This window comes from Lissotriton vulgaris, chromosome 11 (genome assembly GCF_964263255.1).
Source record: "Lissotriton vulgaris chromosome 11, aLisVul1.2, whole genome shotgun sequence".
Taxonomy (NCBI): Eukaryota; Metazoa; Chordata; class Amphibia; order Caudata; family Salamandridae; genus Lissotriton; species Lissotriton vulgaris.
Genome location: NC_141699.1, coordinates 157681410 through 157698127, shown reverse-complemented (window position 1 = coordinate 157698127; position 16718 = coordinate 157681410). Strand labels below are relative to the sequence as shown.

Genomic DNA, 16718 nt, shown 5'->3' with positions numbered 1-16718 from the left:
TAAGGAATAGATCCACGTATGCTGTCTGTCTAGCACTGATCTCCCTCCAGAGCAGAAATAACCAAACCATTTCATTCACTATGAATGCAATCCACTACGAGATCCTAATCCTTGTTGTAATGATTTAGATCTCATTTGAGGTGTGAATGGTGCTGTAATGTAAAGATTGCAAGCGGGGCTAAATAGCAAACTCTAGGAAAGACTCTTCTCGGGTATGGTGTCCACTCTGCAATTACAAAGACTGAATATATTTAATGTAGGCATAATAAACGTATCATCCAGGAAATATGAGCTGAACCTAATTGTGAAAAGTTTTTACCTCCAACATAAATATTGTAAACAGGAGAAATACAGAACTAAAATAATATTATTTTCCGCGTGTTCTAGCTGAAAACATCATACTTCAAAATGGTAGTCTCATGTTATGTAAAATACTTTTGACAAAGATCATTTAAAGTGTATTTGCAACTTTTTGTAGATCAGTAAAAGCTACAGCTATTACAAAAAACAGTACTAATAGACTATATAAAGGAAATGTTATCCCACGCTCCGATTTAAATTTTACACTACAAATGCATGTGGCTTTTTGCCCAAATTGATTTATCGCACACTATTAATAATACATCTGGTAATGTTCTAATACAGGGTGGTATTCAAAAGCACCTGATCAAATTCATTCACATATTTCAAAATATGGTTACTGGCTGTTTAAAGGAACGGGAGGGACAAATCATACCTCCCCAAATGCAGGCTCTATACACTGGTTACTAGTTTGGAATTGGATGAGGTATATAATATAGCGCCTACTAAAACTTTTATGGCATGGGACCATCATTTTTAACATACACTTTAAGCACTATTGTCTGGGTCCTTCCCTACAATCTTAGTCAGGCTAAGGGTCCGATTCACAAACTGCATCTGGCAGTACTACAGAAATACTAGAGCAGTACAAAATGTTATTCACAAATACACTGCCAGCGACCTCCACTTCCGCCTTCCCCCATTTTTTTCAGTGTGGCGATCTCCACCACAGTGGCTGAGATCTCTGCAAACATAGGTGCACATTTGAGTAGTAAAGTTGGGAGGGACAAAGGGGACTATCTACTACTAGATGTGAGGGGTTTAGGGAAATTTTAGATTGGACACGCTAATACAAACACACACACAAAACAGTAAGACCACTGCTATTCAAAAACACCATTGCTATTCACAAACTACAACTCTAAAGTTACTTCAGTCCTGAAGTTGTCAAAACATATATATTTTTTTTGTTGCTGCAATGTGGTCTTCTAGCAGGATCGTACTACAGCGGGTGCCGGCGTTGGGCCAGACCAATGGCCAGAATCAATTTTACCACAGAAGACGTCGCACTCAGCAACTCCAAGTTTTTAGACTTTATTCAGTGCCCAGTCTAACACCAACACGTTTCAGCCTTGCGGCCTTGCTCACGGTAGGTGGAACTACTTTCCTGTAACTGTTTATACTTTTTTCAGTTTCTACTACTCCCATGACTTCTGGGACATGTAGTTTTTGGTTATTTACAACAGTTCGCCTTTGTTAGACAATGTCCTATTTACAAGTGAGATTACGCCATTGCCCTTTTGAATTTCACAAATTTTCAAAACCAATGCTCATTATTAAAGAGATCGCTATTACCTTATTTTCCGAATATGTTATAGGGAAAAAAAGGGGGTGGGGGGAGAGACGGTTCTAAAATCAAAAAACAAACGTAAATGTTCTTTGATGTGTAAATATCAGTGTTCGTTTCTGTATAGTACATAAAGTTGCATATGACTTTTACTGATATTTCATTACAAGTGTTTGGGGCAGTTCAGGTATAGTACCAAGTCCCACCGATCTTTATCCATTTCAGTTTCTGAGTATCAGTTTTCTTGAAAGTTGGTTCACGTTCGAGACTGGTAGCTTGGTTCTATTCTAAGTGGACATAAAGTTCTTCATCGAAGTTCATGCCTCTCGGGAATTTTGTCCGTAGTCGTATTATGTATTTCAATTCCAGTTGCCGAAGTTTCTTTCTTTCGTCTCCCATTCTTTCATGTGGTTCAATTGTATCTATCACAAAGTAGTTCATATTGCGCCAATCTCCACCTTGACATGTTAGAAGATGTTTTGCTGTGGCATAAGATAGATCTTGATTTTTGACTGCTCTGATATGTTCTAATATTCGCTTTTTTATCATGCAGATGGTACTGCCTATATAGAGCATTCCGCAGTTACATTGAATGGCGTATACCACAAATTTTGTTGAACGTGTAGATTTCTCTACAATTCACAATTCAATTGTGAATTGTAGAGAAATCTTGGCTTACCTCTGTTATTAACTATTGCTTTACTTCATTTTCTGTATTTGTCTTCCCAATGATATGTTTTCTGAGTAAATATAAATCTCTCCGAATTTATATCTCTGTGTGTTCTATCGTCATCCTTCCGTTCAATTGATCTTAATTTTATTTCTAGTATGATATCCTGTGGATTCCTTTGAGTGTGTTACACTAGTACAACTCATAACTAAGTTCAAATATTGTTCGAATTAAGTCCCTTGTAGCACACTTTGACCTCAACCGTACAGCGCCCAAGCCTACAAGGGTTAATTGGGTTTCCCCTGCCTACAACACAAAATCGGAATGACATTCTACAAAAACCGCCAAAGGTACAGAATGAAGATAAAGGAACCAGAAGATTAATAACAACACACAGTGCGGAAAATAAGAAGCTAACTGGAATAATCAAAAAGCACTGGGGAATTTTAAAGTTGGATCCGACGCTGTCAAAAATCATAGGAAACCACCCAATTATCACATATCGACGAGCCAGAAATATTGGGAAAAAAATTGTCCACAGTCACTTTCAGGAAGCACCAATCACAACCTGGCTTCAAAGAGAAGGCTTCTGGCCCTGCAAGCAATGCAAAGTTTGTAAAATAGCTACACCAACAAAAACAGTGGACATTGGCAGAGGCTCAATGTGGAAGATAAGACAACCCGTAACATGTAAAAGTACTCATGTTATCTACATGGTGGAATGTCTGTGTAGAAAGCGCTATATAGGAAGCACAATCATTGAGGTAAAAAATAGGATCCTGGAACACACAAAGGCAACAACACATAGGGATCACTCAAATGCCATAGCGAAGCATATGGAAACGCAACATGAAGGAATATGGGAACTGCTGAGATTCTGGGCATTGGAACAAGTTGTTCAATCTGAAAGAGGAGGAGACCGAATAAAAACATTAAGGCAAAAGGAATCATGCCACATTGTAACATTCAGGACACTAGATCCCAGAGGTTTAAACCAAAACGAAGAACTTTATGTACAGCTTTAAAGATCAGAAGGAAGGACAATTCAAACACCTAAAATTGAAGAAAATATTGAAACACTCACCAATGAGTTAAAAAAAAAGCCTAAACAGGAGAAATCTGTTGTGATGTTACTGACCATGTCATGAATGATGTAATATGTGACATAATCAGCAGTGGATTGCGGGTGCGCGAAATATAGTTAGTACAACTAACTATATAGGAGTAATTTCAATGGTTTTTTAAATGCTAATTCCTAACTATATAAGGCCTGAAACCTATGGTTTTTTTAAGTGTATTTGCAAGGTTTTTCAAATTCTAAATCCTAACTATATAAGGCCTGAAACCTATGGTTTTTTAAGTGAATTTGCAAGGTTTTTTAAATGCTAATTCCTAACTATAATACTATATAAGGCCTGAAACCTATGGTTTTTTTAAGTGAATTTGCAAGATTTTTTAAATGCTAATTCCCAACTATATAAGGCCTGAAACCTATGTTTTTTTCAGTGAATTTGCTAGGTTTTTAAATGCTAATTCCTAACTATATCAGGCGTGAAACCTATATTTTTTTTCAATAAATTTCAAAGGTTTTGTAAATGCTAATTCTATTAGCGGATAACGTTTATATATGTTATTATCCTTCTGGGACCAACTGAGCAGCCATCTTGTTTCTCAGGAGAAGTGAGGCACAAGAGAGCACAAAACAAGAGTGGAAAACGCGAAAAGGGGGCAGGGTAGAGACCCCCTGACCCCCTAGCCCTTCTCAGGGGGTCCCAGAAGGACCACCAAGTGCAAAAAAAAAAAATATATTTTTTTAATGGAGGGGTACGCGCACGGTACGCGTACGGTACGCGTACCCCTCGATTTTGTATTTTTTTTTGCCCTTGGAGGTCCTTCTGGGACCCCCTGAGAATGGCTAGAGGGTTGGGGGGTCTCTACCCTGCCCTCTCTACGTGTTTTCCACTCTTGTTTTGGGCTCTCTTGTGCCTCAGTTCTCCTGAAAAACAAGATGGTGGCCAACACTTCCTGGTTTGGACAGTTTGGAATGTTGACAGTCGACTGCCAGCCAATCAAAAACTCGCTCGCGCACGTAAGGGTACGTACACGTACGGTACGTGTACCGTATGCGTACGGTGCGCGTACGGTGAGCACATATGGATATATAAGTTGCTTATATTCAATTTTCTCAACAACTACTGGAGGGATTTTCACCAAATATAGAAAAGGCACTACTGCATACCTGTCCCTACCATTTTGCCAAGTTTGGTGTAATTCCGTTCAGCCGATCGGGCTATAGCCGTGTCTAAAGGTCCCATAGAAAATGCCATTTGAAAAATTTTAAATTACATTTTCTCAAGAACTACTGGAGGGATTTTCACCAAACATAGCAAAGGCACATGTGCATACCAGGCCCTGCCATTTTGCCAAGTTTGGTGTAATTCCATTCAGCCGTTCGGGCTGTAGCCGTGTCTAAAGGTCCCTATGGAAATTAACATGGGGAAAACACGTTTTGGGACCCCCCTTTCGGCCCCCGCTTGACGAATCCCCCCGAAACTTTCAGGGAAGGAGCGGAGCTGGCCAAAATTCTGGAAAATTACACGCAGATTCCTCAATCGGCGCCAAAGTTGTTCCCAATAGAATGTTGAGCGCATATAGATATATATAATTTGCTAAATTCAATTTTCTCAACAACTACTGGAGGTATTTTCACCAAATAAAGAAAAGGCACTACTGCATACCTGTCCCTACCATTTTGTCAAGTTTGGTGTAATTCCGTGTAATTCGAGCAGGCGCCGGTGGCGATCACCAGCCTGAAAGTTTTGGGGGGATGCGCCAAGCAGGGGCCGAGAAAAAAGGGGGGTCCCAAAACGTGTTTTCTCCATGTTATTTTCTATAGGACGATTAGAAACGGCTACAGCCCGAACGGCTGAACGGAATTACACCAAACTTGGCAAAATGGTACGGACTGGTACGCAGATCACGCTTTTGGTTAAATGGTGTAAATCCCTCCTGTAGTTGTAGAGAAAATCGAATTTGAAAAAAATTATATATCTATAAGTGAGCACCGTGCAAGCACCCCGTGATTTTTCGGAAAAAAAATAATTTTTGGGGGGCCTTGGGGGACCCCCTGAGCAGGCCTGAGGGTCAGGGTGCTTCTACCCTGCCCCCTTTTTGAGTTCTACACGTTTGTTTTTCTGCTTTCCTATGCCTCAGTCTACCGAGGCACAAGATGGCACCCAACAATTTCTGTTTTGGAGTGTTGACAGACAGTGGCAGCCAATCAGCATGCCTTCCCGAGAAAGCTGCATGCTCATTGGCCGTCAACACTTCAAACCAGGAAGTGTTGGCATCCATCTTGTGCTCGGTAGACCGAGGCACAAGATAGCAGAAAAACAAACGTGTAGAACACAAAAAGGGGGCAGGGATCTATAAGCTAAACTGAAAGCATATTTTCTGTAAATTCACATTATCTTTCTCAGTCATGTGAGAATGAAGTCTGACATTCTCAGTAAAACATGTACATCCAACAAGGACAGAGACTGTCAGTTGAATCCTTTATGTTCTACTGCAGCCTCCTGGACTGTTCTAAAGAACAACTAGAGCGCTAACAGTCTTACTTATGACAAAAGTATGGCACGCCAGAAGCCATCTTGATTGGAATGAAGTGGTAAGTCTGAAAACATTTAATTTAAAAAGGAACAACATGCGGGGTTTCATTTTGCCATAGAAAGTATGATTAGTGCTTCAGAAAGAAAAATGAGGGCACATTTTGAGTGACTTCTCAAATCCTCTTCTATTTCATTAAAAAAATTCTGACATGCAGACTGAAACATGCACTTTGAATACCAGCAGCAGACTTCCCTGGTGAGCAGTAGCTTTACTACAGTGATCTAATGAGCAACTAGAGGGCTAACGTTCAGAATTGATGGCAAATGTGTGACACATCTGTATGCTTTCTTGATGGAACCAAAGTAAACAAGCATTGAAAATCCAATAGATCTCGCCCTCGTTTAAGTTAAAGCCATTCTGTTTGTAATGAGGTGGCTTTTTAGCTTTGCTTTTATTAGTGTTTTTCAAACTTTCATGTAAATAACATGCATATTTATACATATATGTATATGTATGCATGCATTTATATTTGTATTTATATAGATATGCAGATTATATATGTTTATATATGTATGTATATATATATATATATATATACATATATATAAATGCATATGCATATAAATGCATATGTGTGCTTGTAGAGAGAGGTAGAGAGGTAGAGGTAGAGAGGTAGAGGTAGAGACTAGTAGAGAGAGAAGTAGCGAGAGGTAAAGAGGTAGAGAGTAGAGAGTGAGTAATAGAGAGTAGAGAGTGAGAAGTAGAGAGTATAAGAGAGCAGTAGAGAGAGTAGCAGAGAGTGAGTAGTAGAGTAATATAGTGAATAGTAGAGTGAGTATTAGAGAGTAGTAGAGAGTGGGTAGTAGAGAGTAGTAGAGAGTAAGTAGTAGAGTGAGTATTAGAGAGTAGTAGAGAGTGAATTATAGAGAATGTACTCTATACGGTACGCATTACCGAAATTAAAAAAAAAATCATAATTTTTTTTTGGGTCCTGGGGGGGTCCTTGTGGGACCCCCTGAGCAGGCGTAAGGGGTCAGGGTGCTTCCTTTTGCGTGGTTTGCACCTTTGTTTCACTGCTTTCTTGTGCCTTGGTTCTACCGAGGCACAAGATGGCTGCCAACACTTTCTGGTTTGGAGTGTAGACAGACAGTGGCAGCAATCAGCATGCCTTCCCGAGAAAGCTGCATGCTCATTGGCTGTCAACACTTCTAACCAGGAAGTGTTGACATCCATCTTGTGCTCAATAGACAAAGGCAAAAGAAAGCAAAAAAAAAAAAAGTGAAGAACACCAAAAGGGGTAAGGTAGATACACCCTGACACCCTAGGCCTGCCCAGGTGGTCCCACAAGGGCAAAAAAGGACCTTTTTTTTTTTAAATTACCCCCCGGGGGACCAAATCACGGGGGCATTGTGATAAAGAAGTGTGGGGGGTCCACAATCCCCCCCACACTTTCCCGGGGACCGCCACCCCCGGGGCAAAGCAATGCAGCCCCTTGGCGCACACTGGAGGCTGCTGATGGGCTAGTTGGCCCCCAGGGACCCCCAGTATGCAAGAGGAATTAGATCCTACTCTGCAAACACGCCAGGGGTTGTGCTGCAGAGAGGTGTAAAAAAGGGTGTGGCCTCATTACACCTCTCTGCAATGCAGCCCCCTGGCGCATACTGCAGGTTCTAGGTGGGCTAGTTGGCCCCCAGGGACCCCCAGTATGCAAAAGGAATTAGTTCCCCCTCTGCAAACACGCCCGGGGCTGCGTTGCAGAGAGGTGTAAAAAAGGGTGTGGCCTCATTACACCTCTCTGCAATGCAGCCCCCTGGCTTATACCTAGTTGCCCCCCAGAGACCCCCAGTATGCAAGGGGAATTAATTCCTCCTCTGCAAACACGCCAGGGGTTACGCTGCAGAGTGTTGTAAAAAGGGGGCATGCCCTCTGAACACCTGCCTACAAAAATGTAGTAAATCAGTATAAAAAAAAACAAATTAATACATTTAAAAATTGTCATTTAAAAAACCTTGCAAATTCAATTAAAAAACCATAGGTTTCAGGCCTTATATAGTTAGGAATTAGCATTTAAAAAACCTTGCAAATTCACTGAAAAAACTATAAGTTTTAGGGGTGTTATAGTTAGCTGGACATTTCACTCCTACAAAACCATTGAAATTGCTCCTATATAGTTAGTTGTACTAACTATATTTCGCGCACCCGCAATCCACTGCTGATGATGTCACATATTACATCATTCATGACATGGTCAGTGACATCACTGAGGACATCATCCAGTGAATGTGGTTTGCTTCGTTATTTAAATATGCAATATATATAGCAATTTGCATTGAAGTATGAGTGGATATATAAAAATAAATATTTGGATGGAGGACTTTAACAATGTATAGTGTCTCACTAAACATAGTGGATAGTGACTAAACTGTGTGAATATCTGTATCACTTTGTCAGTTGTTGTTTAAAATGGTTCTCCAGTTGGTTACTAGCTATGTGAAAGTCTATATTAGTTATTCAGTGGTGGAAATCTCCACCCTCAGAAGAACAGTCCCTAGTAGCAACTTTACAAATCAACATTTCTTTATAGGATGCCCCTCCCTTCATTTGAGGGGCAGAGGCGAGCATCTTGATAACTAAGTGTACCTCTGCACTAAGGATTAATGAACTGCAAAAAAGTTTAGAGTTAAACCTAGTTGCAGTAGACCTGTAAATAATTATACAAGTTTATATTTAGTTTTGTAAATCCGGCTCTGAATGTTTAATACATCTAGTTTCACACACGCCGTCCTGGTGGCAGCATGTTCTCTGTGCAGGCAGCCAGTCATTGGAACCAGTTACATTTATTACTTAGGCCCCCGACAAGAGAGATGATGGTCATGATTTTATCTCTAGCAGCGTGTAGGCACTTGGTGACTAATTTGTATACAGCCCCGGGCGTCTGATGGGGATAAAATGCTCCATTAATAAGAGTTGATTTTAACATTTCATACCAGGTAAAGAAGTTAGCTTCTAATCATGGCAGATGCAAATTAAGTCTTAATATCAACCCAGCACTTTTTAGTTTTCGGCTAGGCAGCATTTGCGCGGTCTCTTCGAGGCGTGCTGAATTCAGAAATGGACTTTAGCTCCGCCCATTTTCTGCTCATCTTTTCAATTGGCTCCTGTTAATGACCTATGTAAATGGTGGCTTTTGATTTGTGAATAAGCTTAGTAGTCCCTCCTAAGCATGGGCGAAAAATCTGTTCCGCTCACGGATTTCGCGGATTTTCGGTAAATTCACAATCCGCGAGATTCGCGAATTTCCCGCAAAATCCGCGAACGGAAATCCGCGAACGGGGATTGGGTCAAAAGTTCAAGCTGACTTTTGTAACTCTTTTAGAATGGCGCCAGCAAGCTGCCAGAGCCATTCTAAAATAGTTACAAAAGTCAGCTTCAACAGGAAGCTCTAATAGATAAAGTAAAGCAGGTGCTGCTCCAATTCAGTTACACAATCATTAATCACCCCCAAACCTGTGGTGATTAATGATTGTGTAACTTAATTTGACCTTCAACTGGAGCACCTGCTTTACTTTATCTATTTATGCTTCCTGTTGAAGCTATTTCTAGCTATTTTAGAACAAAAGTGGGACAGAAGGCAGAAGGGGACAAAAAATGAGTGGGGCAGAGGGCAGAAGGGCACAGAAACAAGTGGTACAGAGGGCAGATGGGCATAAAAAAACAAGAGGGTGGCAGTGATATTAAGCAGGCAAAAAAAAAAACACGCGAAATTGCAAAGCGCCTCGCGAACACCCGCGAACACGCAAAGCGCCTCGCGAACACCCAAAAAAAATCCGCGAATTTGCGAATTTTGCGGATTGCCAATTCGCAAATCCTCAAATTTGCGAATTGCCAATTCGCAAAATTCGCCCATGCTTAGTCCCTCCTTTGTACCTCCTTTGCTCATGTTGTAACCTCCCATGAGGACTGCCCCTCTTACATGTGTTGTTACTCTGTATGCTTTATTTACAGTCTGTGAGCACTATTTTCTTAAATTACTTTCTCCTACCTGCTACTGCAGGCACAACACACTCTCCCACAACGTAATAACTTTTTTTTTGCAGCACAGTACTCCGTGCTTGGACTTTAACAATGGCGGCCGTGTGACTTTTCTTTTGTTCTGAGCAGCTCGCCCAACTCTATTTTTGCAACACTGTATGTTTTTTTCCCCATTGTTGCATGGCGCACTTCATTTCTAACAATAGCAGCCATGCATCTTTCTTTTCTAAATGTGCTGCTCGCCCGACTTGCACCTTTGCTGAAACTTGTTGATTTATAAAAAAAAATGTTTTTTTTTAAGCACGGCATGCTTGAACAATAGTGGCCGCATGTCTTGTTTTTCTTCGGCATAAGCAGGGTGTTGGGACCGGTCCCTCGCCACAGCTTGATAAGTCCGCAAAACGCACCTGAGTATACCGCTCTCCTCCAGGGCTGCCGGTGCTGCCTCAGAAACCGCCAGCGCCACAGCTGCACGGCTCACCAGACTTGCACCACTGCTGAAACTTGTTGTTTTACAAAAAAAAAATTTACCACCCTGATCTGGTTCGGACATCCTGGGATCCACAATTTTTTCAAGTTAGTTTACAGGCGGAAATAGCTTTTTGCCCCGTGCGTGCAACCTTGCTGGGACTGCCTGTTTCATTAAAAGCTAGGCATATTTACTTTTTATTTAACAAATGTGTTTGCACAACACACACACACAGCACAACTAGCAGCGCGACAATTTGACAATACCACACACACACAAACACGCTTGCTCTCCCTCGGGCTGCCTCTCTCTCTGCTGGCAGCAAATCATATAATGTTCTGGCGACGCCACAACACTTCACTGTCAAGTGACAAAAAGTGCCCAGCTATGCAGTGCTAGCGCCCACCTTTATGTTTAAAACAAGTTTTCTTTTTTGACTACTTTACATAATGTATTAAAATATCACTGGATGGAGCTTGCCATATATTGTATTTTGCAAACTTCGCACAACATGCATGTTACTTTTAGGGCTGGCATGTGCGCTGCGCACACACGTACATTATTTCCAACTGCTTTAAATGTTAGCGTACCATACATTTTGTTTAATGATTTTATCCCTAATGTCGGTTTAGCTTTGTGGCCCCACCCCACATACCCATGTTGTTGTGTTGTGGCTAAGCCAAATCTCTATACTATTTCCCAAGTAAGGCAAATACCTTAATAGCCCGGTATAAATATTAGTTGTGTAAAAAAAAACATTGATACCTTTGTTAGGCTACACTTAATTTTTGTACGTCTAAACCTTAGGTCCTAAAGGCCACTGCACTTCAAACCAAACAACATAGGTGAATAAAATTGTCATTTACAATGCCAATAGCTCTAACTTTCGCAAATGTAAGACCTATTGCATTGCAAATGCTTGTTTATTTAGGACTGTAAAATACTGACGTTTTGGGCACTGCTTTACATAACATTTTATTTTTGCTCGTCCTGTTGAATTTATCTATGATACAGAACATTGCATCTTTGAAAATATTGTCTGCGATAACAATGAGTAGGAGAATCTTATGTATCACTGCAAAATACAGACGTATTTTAATCCAATTTGGGCACATATGTTTATAGAGATGTTATTTTTGATTCAGCCTGTGCAGTTTATCTAGGGTACAGAGCATTTCTACGTAGACAAGATATCATGCACGCCATGATAATGAGCAGGAGATTCTAGACTATTCCCCAGCACCTTTGCTCCAGTGCTTATTAACATATCTCCTTCAGAAAGTTCCTTGCTCTTCACAGGGCTGATCGGACTGACAGCCTCACAATTTATTATCCTCACCAGGCTGCTTAATATACAACTTCACATTTGAGAAGGCCTGGATTGCTAGGTCTCAGTTTCAGCTCTTGTCCAAATGGTTTACAAGGAATGTGGGGTTGTGTTAAGCTGCTTGACTATCATTTACAGGCAGCTCATGCCACCTCCCCTTGTGAGAAATTGAGCTTGTAAATTTAGCACCGCCGGTTTGCAGGAGATTAGTTGGCATGGAGTTGAGGGCTACAAAATACTCTTCCAGCGATGATCCCAATGCGCGTGTGCATTTCTGACAGAGTTATTTGTAGTCTGGTAATGGGAGGTAGCACTAGGGATGTCTCCTGTGCACTCACTAACTCCAGCACTGTTCTATCAGCGCAAGTGAAGATTGGCCCTTGTGGGGCATTTCTTGGACTAGGACTCGCATACTGTCTCACAGGGAGCATCCTTCAGAGTTGCAGTAGGTTTGATCAAACAGGCACTGTCTTTAATAGGGGAATGTGATCAAGAGGAAGGGCACTGCCTGTGTAGTGAACAGCCACAGTCGTAACTCTGTAGCTAGTAACATTTCCCACATCAATTATACTTCTAAATTTACTCATAATTCTTGCACGTTTGTTTGAAAGTGGCCCAAACACCTTTGAACGAGTGCGATTTCTTAAAATATATATAGATATATTTACCACATAAAGGAAAAAAAACAAAAGTATAAATGTGCGTGCAAACGCATGTTTACAATAATTCTAAAGCTGCGGAATGCCTGCTCTGTAGGCATCACAGCTACAGACGCAGGGCTGACAGGCATATGTGTAGAGAAACCTACGAAGTCATGGTCAGTTTTGACAGTCCTAAAAATGAGTAAAACGATGTAAATTGTAGCTGTGCACGCACCTATGCCCACTTTCGTATATTTTCAGTAATTGACCCTCACCAAGATTCTACAAGTTGTCTTGAGGCGCGCAACTGCTTAGAGCATGGGTACTCACAAACTTTCTCTCGGGGGCCAAATTTAGAGTGGTTTGTGGCCGAGGGCCATATCTGTGGGGGCGGAGTCAGTGGGGGGCGGGCGAGAGTATAAAAAACTGTGACCATGAGGTTGAACACAGGCCCCTGCAGCGGGTGCATTTGTTCACCGAGCCACCAGACCCAATATACACACGTCTGTCTCTCGGTCTCTGTGTGTGTGTCTGTCTGTGTGTCTATGTGTGTTGCTGTCTGTGTGTCTGTTTCTCTCGGTCTGTGTGTCTCTGCCTGTGTGTCTCTATCTGTGTGTGTCTCTGTCTGTCTCTGTGTGTTGCTGTCTGTGTGTCTGTTTCTCTGTGTGTGTCTGTGTGTCTCTACCTGTGTATCTGTGTGTGTGTCTCTGTCTCTGTGTGTTTCCTTGTGTCTCTGTGTGAGCGTCACTGTGCGTCTCTGTGTGTGCGTCTCTGCCTCTGTGTGTGCATCTCTGTCTCTGTCTCTGCATCTCTGTCTCTGTGTGTGCGTCTCTGCCTCTGTGTGTGCGTCTCTGCCTCTGTGTGTGCGTCTCTGTCTCTGTGTGTGCGTCTCTGTCTCTGTGTGTGCGTCTCTGTCTCTGTGTGTGCGTCTCTGTCTCTGTGTGTGCGTCTCTGTCTCTGTGTGTGCGTCTCTGTTATGTTAAATTACTTTTAGAGCGCACTTACACCAGGCGGTTTCATGGCACTGTGGACGGGGGTAGCGGAACCAGCAGTGAGAAGTGAAAGAAGGCGAGGAGTTACTCGAAGGCCTGGCAGAACAAGAGAGTTTTCAAGCGGGATGTGAAATGGGGATAGGACGTGGTTAATCTCAGTTCCAAAGGAAGGGAATTCCAACAAGAGGGGGCAAGGAAAGAGAATCTGAGATCACCGTGCTTCTTGCGGGTAAAGGTAGGAGTAGTGAGAAGAGCCAGGTAGGAGGAGCGAATATTACGAGAGGGAAGATAGCGGTGGAGCAAGGAGGATGTAAAGGCTGGACCAAGCCCGGCCAGAGCTTTGAAAATGATACAGCCTAGTTTGAAATTGCAGAGTTTGGCTACCGGGAGCCAATGGAGGCTTTTAAGCAGGGTGCAAACGTGGTGGTGTCTGGGTTGGTGAGAGTTGAATCTGGCAGCCTGATTCTGTACTAGCTGCAGACGATGGAGCTGATAGGCTCTCTGTCTCAGTGTGAGCATCTCGGTCTCTGTGTGTCCGTCTCTGTCTCTGTGTGTCCGTCTCTGTCTCTGTGTGTCCGTCTCTGTCTCGGTGTGTGCGTCTCTGTGTGCGTCTCTGTCTCTGTGTGCGTCTCTGTCTCTGTGTGCGTCTCTGTGTGTGCGTCTGTCTCTGTGTGTGCATCTCTGTCTCTGCGTGTGCGTCTCTGTCTCTGCGTGTGCGTCTCTGTCTCTGTGTGTACGTCTCTGTCTCTGTGCATCTGCCTCTGTGTGTGCATCTGTGTCTGTGCTTGTGTGTGGGTCTCTTTGTGTGTGAGTGTCTCTGTGTCTGTGTTTCTGTGGGTGTCTGTCTGTGTGTGTATGTGTCTCTGTCTCTGTGTGTGCGTCTGTGTGTGTGCATCTCTGTGCGTCGTGCGTGTCTGTCGCTGTGTGTGTATATCTCTCTCTGTCTCTGTGTGTCTCTGTCTCTATGCCTCTGTGTGTCTGTCTCTTTCTCTCTGTGTGTCTCTGTGTGTCTGTCTGTGTGTGTGTATCTGTGTGTGTGTGCCTCTCTCTGTGTGTGTCTCTGTGTGCATCTCCGTCTCTGTGTGTGCGGCTCTGTCTCTGTGTGTGTGCTTCTGTGTGTGCGTCTCTGTGTGTCGTGTGTGTGTGTCTCTGTGTGTCTCTGTCTCTATGCCTCTGTGTGTCTGTCTCTTTCTCTCTGTGTGTCTCTGTGTGTCTGTCTCTGTGTGTATCTGTGTGTGTGCCTCTGTGTGCATCTCCGTCTCTGTGTGTGCGGCTCTGTCTCTGTGTGTGTGCTTCTGTGTGTGCGTCTCTGTGTGTCGTGTGTGTGTGTCTCTGTGTGTCTCTGTCTCTATGCCTCTGTGTGTCTGTCTCTTTCTCTCTGTGTGTCTCTGTGTGTCTGTCTCTGTGTGTATCTGTGTGTGTGCCTCTGTGTGCATCTCCGTCTCTGTGTGTGCGGCTCTGTCTCTATGTGTGTGTCTCTGTATGTACGTCTCTGTCTCTGTGCGTGCGTCTCTGTATGCATCTGTCTCTGTGTGAGTGTCTGTCTCTTTGTGTGCACCTGTGTGTCTGTCTCTGTGTGTGTATCTGTGTGTGTGTGTGTATCTTTCTGTCTGTGTGTGTGTCTGTCTCTGTGTGTGTCTATCTCTGTCTGTGTCTCTGCATCTCTGTGTGTGTGTGTGTGTGTGCGTGCGTGCGTCTGTCTGTGTGTCTGTCTCTGTGAGAGTATCTGTATGTTTCTCTGTCTCTGTGTGTGTCTGTCTCTCTGTATCTCTGTCTGTGTGTGAGTGTGCGAGTGTGTCTGTCTGTCTCTGTCTGCCTCTGTCTCTGTGTGTGTGTGTATCTCTTTCTGTCTGTGTGAGTCTCTCTGTCTCAGTTTCTCTCTGTCTCAGTCTCACACTGTACCAGTCTCTCTCTGTCCCAGTCTGTCTTTATGTGTCTCAGTCTGTGTGTTTCTCTCTCTGTCTGTGTGCCTGTCTCTCTGTCTCTGTGTGTGTGTGTCTATCTCTGTGTGTTTGTGTCTCTGTGTCTGTGGGTGTGTCTGTCTGTGGGTGGAGTGAAGGCTGCGGGAGGAAACAGGAAGCTTCCTCAAAGGCCCTTTAAAAGTCAGCTGTGAAAAAGCTTAGAGCTGACTTTTAAAGGGCCTTTTAGGAAGCTTTCCGACTGTGCCATGTGTGAGGTCGCAGAGGCCGGCAGTAAACACAGAAGCTGGCTGCAGGAGCATACGTAGGGAATACGTATTCACTACGTATGCTGCTGCGGTCATCTTCTGTGTTTACTGTCGGCCTCACTGGCAATGTAAATATGGAATGGCAGTTGAAATTCCTTCGCTTCGTATAGTCATGCATATTCATTTATTAAGATTTGAACGGTCTTTCACTATTGCAAGATAATCAGTGTATTCATCAAAGTTAAACGAACGTGACCCCGGCTTAGTATATCAACTTAAGATTTCAATGGCAGAGTTTTCATCATGAGAATAAGTCAAAGAAGGCAAGCTGGAACAAGAAATTAAGGAGCTATTGCCAACCATCTCTCACTATCCCGTCCCATAACGGGATCTTAGTTATACGTGATACCACTGTCTCAGCTAATACCTTTAATTCTGCCTGGTTCAATGCCTGGAATCTGATTACCAGTCATTAAGGCTGTTCCAATCCTAAATATCGTCCTGAAGTTGACATCTGATCTCACCCTCTATCATCTTACTTAATGTAATGATGATGATACTTGTAAAGCGCACTGTTACCCCATCTCGGGGTGTCCTGCCGCTGAAGACCGCTGGGGAACCCGTCCTGCCTTTCCCTGTGAGATGGTCCCTTCTGGGTATCTCCAAGGTGAAACCAGGCATCCCCGGCGTCTGTGGGGGGCCGTTGTAGAGATGAGGCAAGCTTAATGCCCAGAGTTGCCGAGTGTGATCCCTCGTTAGAGTAGGCACCGAGGCGAGAATTTTCAAGTCCATTGACAAGTCCGTTGACCCTGGTCCACGACCCTGCCGCGTCGGGAATTGAACCCTGGTCCCGGGACGTTCTCTGCTTCCGGGAAGGGCAAACTGGAAATGGGGCAGTAATTTGGCAGAACCTTTAGGCCTACAGTCAGTCTTTTTGGTTATTTGTTAGAATACTGATAGTGAGTGCTGTACCCCACTAAAGCGATGAGTTAATCAACTTTTTAACATAAAGTACCCGGATGTGTATGCAGCCTTTAATGGCAGACACAGGGCATGGTTCACCCAGAGGGTCTGAACCCCTGACACTCTTAACTGGTTTGAGATTGTAGGCAGTACACAGTCTGGAAAAATGTGGAGAAGAAAGTTCAGATAGCAGAAGGTAG

At 43.2% G+C, this 16718-nt stretch overlaps 1 protein-coding gene across 1 annotated transcript in view; it reads right to left on the bottom strand.

Annotated features, from left to right (window-relative positions):
* IFT81 (intraflagellar transport 81) overlaps window positions 1-16718 on the bottom strand; it is a 1042527-nt gene that overhangs the window by 99594 nt on the left and 926215 nt on the right. The gene's annotated exons all lie outside the window — the stretch shown is intronic.